We start from the raw sequence: 9,643 nt of genomic DNA on the forward strand, positions 1-9,643 counted from the left end.
TACCACTCCACTCAGGGATCTGTCCAGAGGATGCACTCCATTCCTGGCTCTTCTTCTTTGATGGTAGTGAGACTTCCCCACCCTCCCCTGCCCTCACCCCTACTCCTGCTTCTCAGATGACTCATTTTATGCACATCAGAGTTCCAAGTCGTTAAATCAAAAATAACCCTGTTATCCACACACAAAATGAATGATCTAATCCTATCAGCATCTTCTCCCATCTTTTCTTACCCAGACCCATCAGGGCAAAACATTGTTTGGTGTAAGTTACAAAGATGGTTATCGGTAAAGGACCATGTAAAGTCATTCACTCCACTGTGCCATATAAAGGGGAGAATGAAAATCCCTTTGCTTCCAGTCCTTTGAAGTATGGAAAGGAGATGAAAGAGACAGTTAGTGGAAACAATCAGGTAGGCACATATGTTCTGACATCCCATTTTATCAAATAGACAAGCATTTGGCAGCAAGTAAGAGAAAGCCCTGCTAACCAAACACCCATTGCTTTTGAGATTTCCAATTCATAGCAGCTCTTGAGAACAGAGTCAAACTGCCCTCAGGGTTTCCAGTGCTGTACATCTTTACTGAAGCAGACTGTCACATATTTCTCCTATGGAGTATCTAGTGGGTTCAAACAGATAACCTTTCAGTTAATAGTTGAGCACTTCAGGACTCCTTGAAAGTCCAACTACAGTGGTTTAAACCATTCTTTGTCTCATATAACAACTAGTCTTGCATTAGGAGTGGAGGGCTGGTCAGCAGTCCTTTGTCATGAATGATCCAGACTCCTTTTATCGGTCTGCTTTCCCATCCTTAACCTGTAGCTACAGCTTGCCCATGTTCCAGAGTTAAAATGTCAAAAGCCTTCTCTTATGACTTTATCTTTTTATTCAAAAAAAGAGAAATTCTTTGCATTGTCTGCTGCATCTTTTCCACCAGACCTCTGACCTGTGGCCACTGTCAGTGACTAGAAAGGCTAAGTGATTGTCACTGTACACTGTGAGTTAACAGTAAATGTTCTCTGCTAAAATCTTGGTGCAAAAGGATTTGCTGTAGAAATACCTGCATGGGAATGGAAAAATGTGGCAACATAGCAAGTGGGCCACTTACCTGGCTACAAATCTAGAAAAGGGGCCCATGTGGACCTAAAGCTACAACCAACATAGCTTAGAATGCTGGTGGAGGAAAGTACATGGAAAGATTTACACCAGGTGTGAGTCCTGGAAGGAAAGCCGTGCACACTCTGGTAAACAGAAGCGCCGTGCCCATGGAGAGAGGGTGAGCGGTTGGAGCTCTGCCCAGAGGCACCAGGGTGGGGAAGATGTCAGCTTCATTAGGCCAAGCCACCATCTGGGCTGTGAACAACAGGAAGCTGCAGCTCACCTGGGCAGCCCTCACCTGACACCTTCAGCAGTACACAAGATAAAACTACTTAAAGGTAAGCCAGAACATGTCGGTTTGAAAGTTGGCGTTCGAAGCAGGGGTTGCAGTGGCCTTTCTTACACTTTAGAATATACAAAGACGAAAGGAGATTCTGATGAAGAAGTTGTTCAAGATGGGGTCAGAGTGTTCATGGAAAAGAAAGCAGAGCTAATCCTTTTAGGAACAGAAATGGATTATGTAGAAGACAAATTATCCAGTGAATTTGTGTTTAATAACCCAAACATCAAAGGAACGTGTGGCTGCGGAGAGAGCTTTAATATCTGAATCTCAGGACTCCTCTGGCTCTGAGCTCCAGGGATGCTCATGGACACGTCGGGCTCACTAAGGAAATCATGTGACTGTCATGTTCTTAGATTCACGGTGCATGGCTGCCTTATGAAGAAAATAAAAGTAATGTATTTGAAAAAAAAAAAAAAAAATCCTCTCAGATGGGCCAGAACTATGACACCCTGTGACATGTGCCCATGGTGACTAGGAAGAATGTGTATTTCGTTTCCCAAAACCCAGCACAGGAAGGTGAGAAAAGTAGTGGTTGAGACACTGAGGGGAAGGAGGTCTGAGACAATGATATTCTGGAAAGAATGCTTAATCCCCTTTCCTAAGATTCAAAATTACTGAAACAGGCTGTGACAGACCCACATAGCTGAAACCAGGTCTCAGAGACAGGAAAAGGCAGCACAATCCCCAAGATATAGTTACTTTGTTGTTGTTGCTGTTAAGTGCCATTGAGTCAGTTTTAACTCTTAGCGACCCTGTATAGGGTTTCTGAGGAGCAGCTGGTGAGCTTGAGTTGCTGATGTGCCGTTCAAACTTTGCAGTCCAGTGCATTAACCTGCCGTGCCACACCAGGACGTGTAGAGGTGGGGAAAGCCCAGCCCAGTGAGCTGGCCCCGTGCTGAGTCAGGAAGGTAAACAGAATGATTCTACTGGTTTTGGGATGGGACTGGCACCAGATGGTCCCGCCCTGCCTTCCTGGGAGCACTCTGAAAAAAGGGGCTCTGTAATTGAGTCTAGGAAGCTGGGAGGAGGGTATAAAGGAAGCAGGGGACGGTAATAATGTTTCTCCAGCACCTGGAAGAATCCTCAGAAAGATGGGAACCAGCAACATGGATAGTGAAGCTCACGGGACAGTCACAATTCCATCACCTTGGACCAGACTTGAGACTGTAGGTTTCCTCTGGAGGTCTGAGAGCAGCTGTGCCCTCAGGCGTCTGGCTGGCAATTGCACACGTGCGCACACACACATACGCACACACACACACACACACACACACACACACACCTGGCCCTGCTTTAAATGCCTGTTACTGGAGAGGAACATCACATCCTTCATTAAGGGTGGGATCGCCTGGAGCTTACCCAGTTCTAATTAGGAAGCCAGGGAACTTTTAGGGGTTATTGTAGGAGCCCATCCCTGTCCAAGAAATATGGGAATGTGAGACAAAACCACTTTATCTTGAAACCCAACCAAAAGAGGAGGGCTCTGCAATTGGAGGGAAGGAAGAAGGGCTTTATCCTCATCCCCTGTAGGAGAGAAAATGATGCACCATCTCCCACTATTTATATAAACAACAGCATAAATCTCAAATTGTTTCAGGGAAGTATGCTCTTGTTGTAGCTCTTAGCCATCGAGTTGGTTCCACCTCATAGTTAGCCTATGCATAACAAAAGGAAACACTGCCCTGTCCTGTGCCAGCCTCAGCATTCTTGTTATGATTGAGCCCATTGTTGCTGCCATTGTGTCAATCCATCTTATTGGGGGTCTTGCACTTTTTCGCCGACTCTCCACTTTCCCAAGTATGATGTCCTCCTCCAGGGACTGGTCCTTCCTAACAACGTATTCAAAGAATGAAAGATGAAGTATTGCCATCATGGCTTCTAAGGAGCATTCTAGCTGTACTTCTTCCAAGACAGATTTGTTGGTTCTTCAAGCAGTCTATGGCTCTTTCAGTATTCTTCACTGTTAAAAATATTTTAATTGTTGTAACGACACAACATTGATCTGAAGCTCCTAAATTCTTTTGCATAATAATAATGAAGACCAGAGAGGGAAGGAGTCTTCACATCTGTATACCAAGTATACAGGGACAGGGACAGGCAACTTAGACACTGGCTACCTAAAATGAGGGGGCAATAAAGGCACGAAGTGACTGGCTTACAAGGTTTCAAGGGGAGTTTAGTTTAAGAGTGTGTGGCAGAAGAAAGAGTCCCCACTGAATAGTTTTCATCTTGTCTAGATGGATCTGGTAAAAAGAGATGGAGATAATATTCTTATGATTCAATAGTGAGTAGTAATGGTTATCATGACTAATTGCGACTGTTACAACTGTAAAGGTAGAAGATTTGTAACAAAAACAGAGGAGCAGTTAATCTTACAGTCCAGAAACAGAGGACCCTAGGACCACCAAGGGAGAAAAGCACAAGCAGAATGCAAGACCTTATCAAGAGAAGCAGCGACACCAGAGATGGAGGCAGAGATGGGGACATGGAGAGAGGGAGCAGCCGAGTACTCTAGATTCATGGGAAAACAGGGACTGAGAACTGGCAGCCAGGAGTCAGACTTGCAGAATGTGCCTTTTGGAGGTGTAAATTATCATTTTTGTCTGAGTGTTAAAAAAAAAAAAAAAAAAAGAGCTAAAATGTATAGAGAGAACTACTGTTAACTGATGGTACATGGAAGAGATGATAATCATTGTAAGGAAACAAGGTGTATGATTTGTTAAATGTAAAACTGATGCTCTGCCCTGTAAACTTTCAGTCAATTCATAATAAAAACATTAAAAAAATAATAATAATGCTGATGACTACCTTTAGTAGGCTGCAGTGGGAGTCATTTATGGCGGATGAACTTTGTATCAATGGGACTTCAGCAACCTTTTTAACATTTCAGTTTTACATTTTTCAAAGAAATAACTGGACATTTTCATTAGGAAAGTCCAGGAAAAAAGACTTTCTATCATTACATTCTCTGAAATGTGAGCAGTTGCTACCCCACACTGACACGTACAACCCTCCTGTGATGATACTGTCAGGAAACAAGGAGAGAGGGCAGGAGAAGGTGAGAAAAAGAAGGGAGAGAGAAAATAAATATGAATGAATTAAGAGGATAAGAGAAAGAATTAAGACTCCATATCTTGCTTCAAGTAATCTAAAAGCAAAGTAGAGAACATACGGCAATATAGGTTGCCTTACATACAACAGATAGGTTCAGACATGCAATCCCCACAGTTTCTTAGTGTGCAACATTGAGCACAGTATTCCCTAAACCAAATTCTCTTCATCTGTAAAACGGGAATGTTGTTATATTGTTAGGTGCCATCGAGTTGGTACCGACTCATAGTGACCTTATGCACAGCAGAATGAAACCCTGCCTGATCCTGGGCCAACCTCACTATCGTTGCCACACTTGAGCTCATTGATTCTGCCACTTTGCCAATCCATATCGCTAGGAGTCTTCCTCTTTTTCTCTGACCTTCCATTGTACCAAACATGATTTCCTTCTCCAGCGAATGGTCCCTCCTGACAATATGTCCGAAGTATGAGAGATGAAGTTTGGCCATCCTGGCCTCCAAGGAGCACTCTGGCTGCACGTCTTCCAACACAGATCTGTTGGTTCCTTTGGAAGCCCATGGTATTTTCTATATTCTCCTCCAACACCATAACTCAAAAGCATCAATTATTCTATGGTCTTCCTTATTCACTGTCCAGCTTTTGCATGCATCTGAGTTTATTGAAAATACCGTGACTTGGGTCAGGTGCACCTTAGTCCTCAAGCTGACATCTTTGCTCTTCAACACTTTAAGAAGGTCTTGTACAGCAGATTTGCCTAATGCAATACGTCGTCTGATTTCTTGACTGCTGCTTCCATGAGTGTTGACAGTTCATTGGGAATACTAGTCTCTATTTCATACGGTTATGATAATTATTATAAGACCTGATGGATATAAAAAGCACTTTCCAGAGTTTCTAGTAATAATACTAGGTAAACATGAAGAACTTTATGTAATTATAGATTATCAGTCTGTTTTTACTCGCTATCTAATGGATGTCCATTACATCTACTGTAGTCTAAAAAGTGGATTCCTCCTTCAAAGTGTTTATTCTTCTTTATAATCATTTGGAGTCCTTTTCCACCCTTCACACAGACAAGAGTTTAGTACCCTTTCATTGGTGAGGTCCTCTTTTCCTAGCTTCCACGCTCTGGCCTCCCCACGCCTCCCCCTCTCTGCTGCTCCCTCTGCAGCCCTGGGTTCCAGCATCACGGCTCCTATCGACTCTTCAGAGGTGCAGGATCATTCATTCAGGGAGTCCACCAGTCAGGTCAGGTACCTGTCCTAGGTTCTGCCTGCTGCGGCATGCCCCTTTACCCAGTTGCCTCACTTGTCACAATACTACAGTATGCACACTTAGGGAAAGGAGAAGCCTTCTGAACTGGGTTCACCTTCCTCCCCCTCCAGTCATGTCAGAACCTCATGCTGCCAGATTTCTCCTCAGGCAGAAAAAAGCTGTCCATCCTGAGATAAAGTAGCTACCTGAAAGGTCTTCTTCCAGTGAAGATCCCTAACAGATGTTGACCTATGAAGGTCCCTTCTCAGAATTGTAACATTTTAGCATTTTCAACCTGAAAAAAAGGATTTGTTGTAAACTCCACCACCCCACTCCCCTCGCAGCCCCTCCACACACACAGAACAAGATGCTGCCCAGTTGGGCACCACCTCCAGGATGAGCTGTGGATCAGACCATTGTGATCCACAGGCTTGCCAGGACTTTCTTCCCAGTCTGTTTAGTCAGGAAGCTCTGCCGAAACCTGTTCAGCATCAAAGCAACATTCAAATTTCCAGTGACCAAGAGGTGGCTGTGGTTGATGTGTTTGGCCTAGGAAGAGAACCCAGGTCACCTGCCTGGAAGGCAAGGATTCTCCCACTGAACCAGCTCAGAGAGGCCAATCGCTTGTCTACGGTCACACGTCCAGGTCACTATGAAATGGGGATCTGATTCCTACTCCAGTATCTTTCCATTGTTGTTGTTAAGTGTCTTCGAGTCAATTTTGACTCAAAGGGACCCTCTATAGGGTTTCCAAGGAGAGAATGGTGGGTTTGAACTGCTGACCTTCCTTATCCTAGAGTGGCATACCAGCACTCCATCTTTCCATTGTTGTTGTTGTTGTTGTTAAGTGCCATCGAGTCAGTTCCGACTCACAGAAACCCTGTATAGATTTTCTAAGGAGTGGCTGGTGGGTTTGAGCTGCCAACCTTGTGATTAGCATTATCCTACTGTGCCTTCCTGTTTGACACAAGGGTGAAGAGAGGGTGATGGATTGGGTTGCACAGCCTCCTTTAAATAACACAATCCAAGTAACTAACATATTGTGGAGACTGTTGACAATAAGAGGGAACACCCTTCCCCCATGAGATCAGCATATATTTATTTTACATGTAACTTGATTGTCTAAAACTTCAATTTATGTAACTAGGAATATATCCAAAACTATGATGAGAGTAATACACACCAAGAAGTAAAGCTCTTATCTATAAAATTTACTTTTTGGATCCTGGAAAGAGTCAAGGAAAAATCCAGTATGTTCAACTCTCACCCACTTGGGTATGTGTGTCTGTGTATGTGTGTGTGGTTTTTCTGACAATGTATCACAGGTCAAAATTGTCAATTGAATTTCCTGAAAACAAGGAAAGGGCTGGCCCTGTAGTGAGTTTGCCCTAATGACTGTATGCCCATTCCTCTCCAAAATAAATAGAGAACTTGCTGCCTCCACATTGATTCCACCTCATAGCGACCCTATACAAGGTTTCCAAGACAATAAATCTTTAGAGGAGCAGACAGCCTCATTTTTCTCCCACGGAGCTGCTGAATCACCAACCTCATGGTTAGCAACCCAATGCCTAACACACAGAACCATCACAAAGCCCTACAGTTGATGTCGTTTAGATTACGAGGACATTACGCTTACCTACACTGGAGTCCTGGTGTGGCACTGTGGGTTGATGCACCAGACTGCTAAAGCTGTTTGAACTTCAAGGTCAGTGGTTCAAGCTCACCAGCTACTCCTTGAAAACCCTATACAGGGTCTCTATGGGTTGGAATCGACTCAACAGCACTTAAGAACAACAACAACAACAAACTTTGGCCAAATGTACAAACCAAAACCCGTTTGTTCGCGTCAAAGCTGTCTCAAACAAAACTGCCCTACTGGGTTCCCAGGTTATAAATCTTTATGGAAGCAAACTACTACAACTGCTTCACACAGAGCAGTTGGTGGGTTTGAACTACTGACCTTTTGGGTAGCCCCCCCCAAGTGCTTAACCACAGAGTTGTAATCAAGAGGAAGACTATATCATGTAAGGTCTATTTAAATTGGAACCCACTTAGCATACACATTCAAAACTGTCAGAGGTGTTGACCGATGATTCCTCATTTTCACTGCAGAGAAAATAAATACTAGAACATAAAAAATCAGTCAAGGAAAATCCTACGGATCCTGATAATCCAAGCCAAAGAGCATTATAAGGATGGTACAAGACCAGGAAATGTTTCCTTATACATGGAGTCATTGTAAACTGGATGGGACTTCACAGCAGCTAACAAAAGCAGAATGGTTAGCTTCACAGCAGCTAACAAAAGCAGAAGCACTGTGGGTTAATGGCCAGACTGTAAAGCCACTTGAACTGCAAGGTCGGTGCTACAAATTCACCAGCTGCTCCTTGGAATCCCTATACAGGGTCGCTATGGGTTGGAACCAACTCAATGGCACTTCACAATAACAAGAGCAGAATAAAGGAACTCAGATAAAGTATAAAAGAAGGCTATAAAATAAAGTAAAAAGGAGCAGGGGAAGAGAAAAGGAGACAGATTCCTTTATCAAACACTTCATTCATATAAGGTGGTTGCCATAACTGAACACAGGATTTATTCTGGGCTTCCTAATCACTAAACTATGTACTTAAGAGTCCTGGTGTGGCGCTGTGGGTTAATGCACCAGACTGCAAAGCCGGCGGTTCAAGCTCATCAGCTCCTCCTCGGAAACCCTATACAGGGTCGCTATGGGTCAGAATCGACTCAACTGCACTTAACAACTGTCTCATAAGGAGTCATGGTGTGGTGCTGCGTCAGACTGCAAAGTCATTTTGAACTGCAGGTCGGTGGTTCAAACTCCTTGGAAGCCCTATACAGGGTAGCTATGGGTCGGAATCGACTTGACGGCAACTTAACAACAACAACATTCCTACAGAGACAACAATATGCTTATCTTATTTAATTCCCTTTGGTTCACATACTGGTTTTCTGAGTTGCATAGTTTTGCACAATTGTTTAAGCTAACATAATGAAGTAACATTATGAACAAATAACAGGACTACAATTCCTTATCCAAAACTCTTGGGGCCAGAATTCAAATGTTCTAGGGTTTGAGTAAATTAAACACAGCATGTATGGTGTAATATCACCAACTGAGTCTGGGGTAACAGCCCGTAATCAAACATATCACCATTTCTAAAGTGAAATGTGTGCAGAGTTACACTTGCTGGAATAGATAAAGTCTGTAAATAGCCTCACATCAGGTTTTTCTGCCAACAGAGTTTGTCACAATTTTTATTTAATTTTAATTTGGAAATCGTAGATGAGGGATTGTGCACACACCCTGGCATATACACGCATGCACATACACATAACAACCACACTTACAAAATATGAGCAGTAAGTTTGTCTTGTTCCTTAATATCTGTTTGACCTGGGACAAATCACACCACTCTGACTGGCTATTTTGTACCCACAAGACCAGAAGTAAATGTGGAAGTAACCAAAAGAAAAACTGTGAATCAATATTGTAAACACTGTTTAAGGCATTCTGATTGAATGAGGAGGGTCAGGTGGTTAGAAGACCTGGGCGCCATTGCAGCTCTGACATTGACATTCAATGTAACCCCACAAAAGTCACTTCATTTTCCTGGTCCTCAGATTTCTACCTCTGCAAATGAGAAAATTTTGAAATGATGGTCTCTAAGGACTTCTGGTGTGGCATTATAGTATCAGCACTGGACTGCAAGCCACACTGTCAGCAGTTCAAACCCACCAAGCTGCTCCTTGGAAATCCTATACAGGGTTGCTGTGAGTTGAAACTGACTTGAAGGCATTTACAACAACACCACAACAAGGTCCCTTTCAGTTCCACAAGCTGTGATTCTACGGGTTT

At 43.3% G+C, this 9,643-nt stretch overlaps 1 pseudogene; it reads left to right on the plus strand.

Moving 5' to 3' along the window:
• Window positions 1–1,318: 1,318 nt before the first annotated feature.
• On the plus strand, window positions 1,319–1,704 carry LOC102821767 (annotated as a pseudogene).
• Window positions 1,705–9,643: the final 7,939 nt, after the last annotated feature.

Source organism: Chrysochloris asiatica, unplaced genomic scaffold, assembly GCF_000296735.1.
Source record: "Chrysochloris asiatica unplaced genomic scaffold, ChrAsi1.0 scaffold00032, whole genome shotgun sequence".
Classification (NCBI taxonomy): Eukaryota; Metazoa; Chordata; class Mammalia; order Afrosoricida; family Chrysochloridae; genus Chrysochloris; species Chrysochloris asiatica.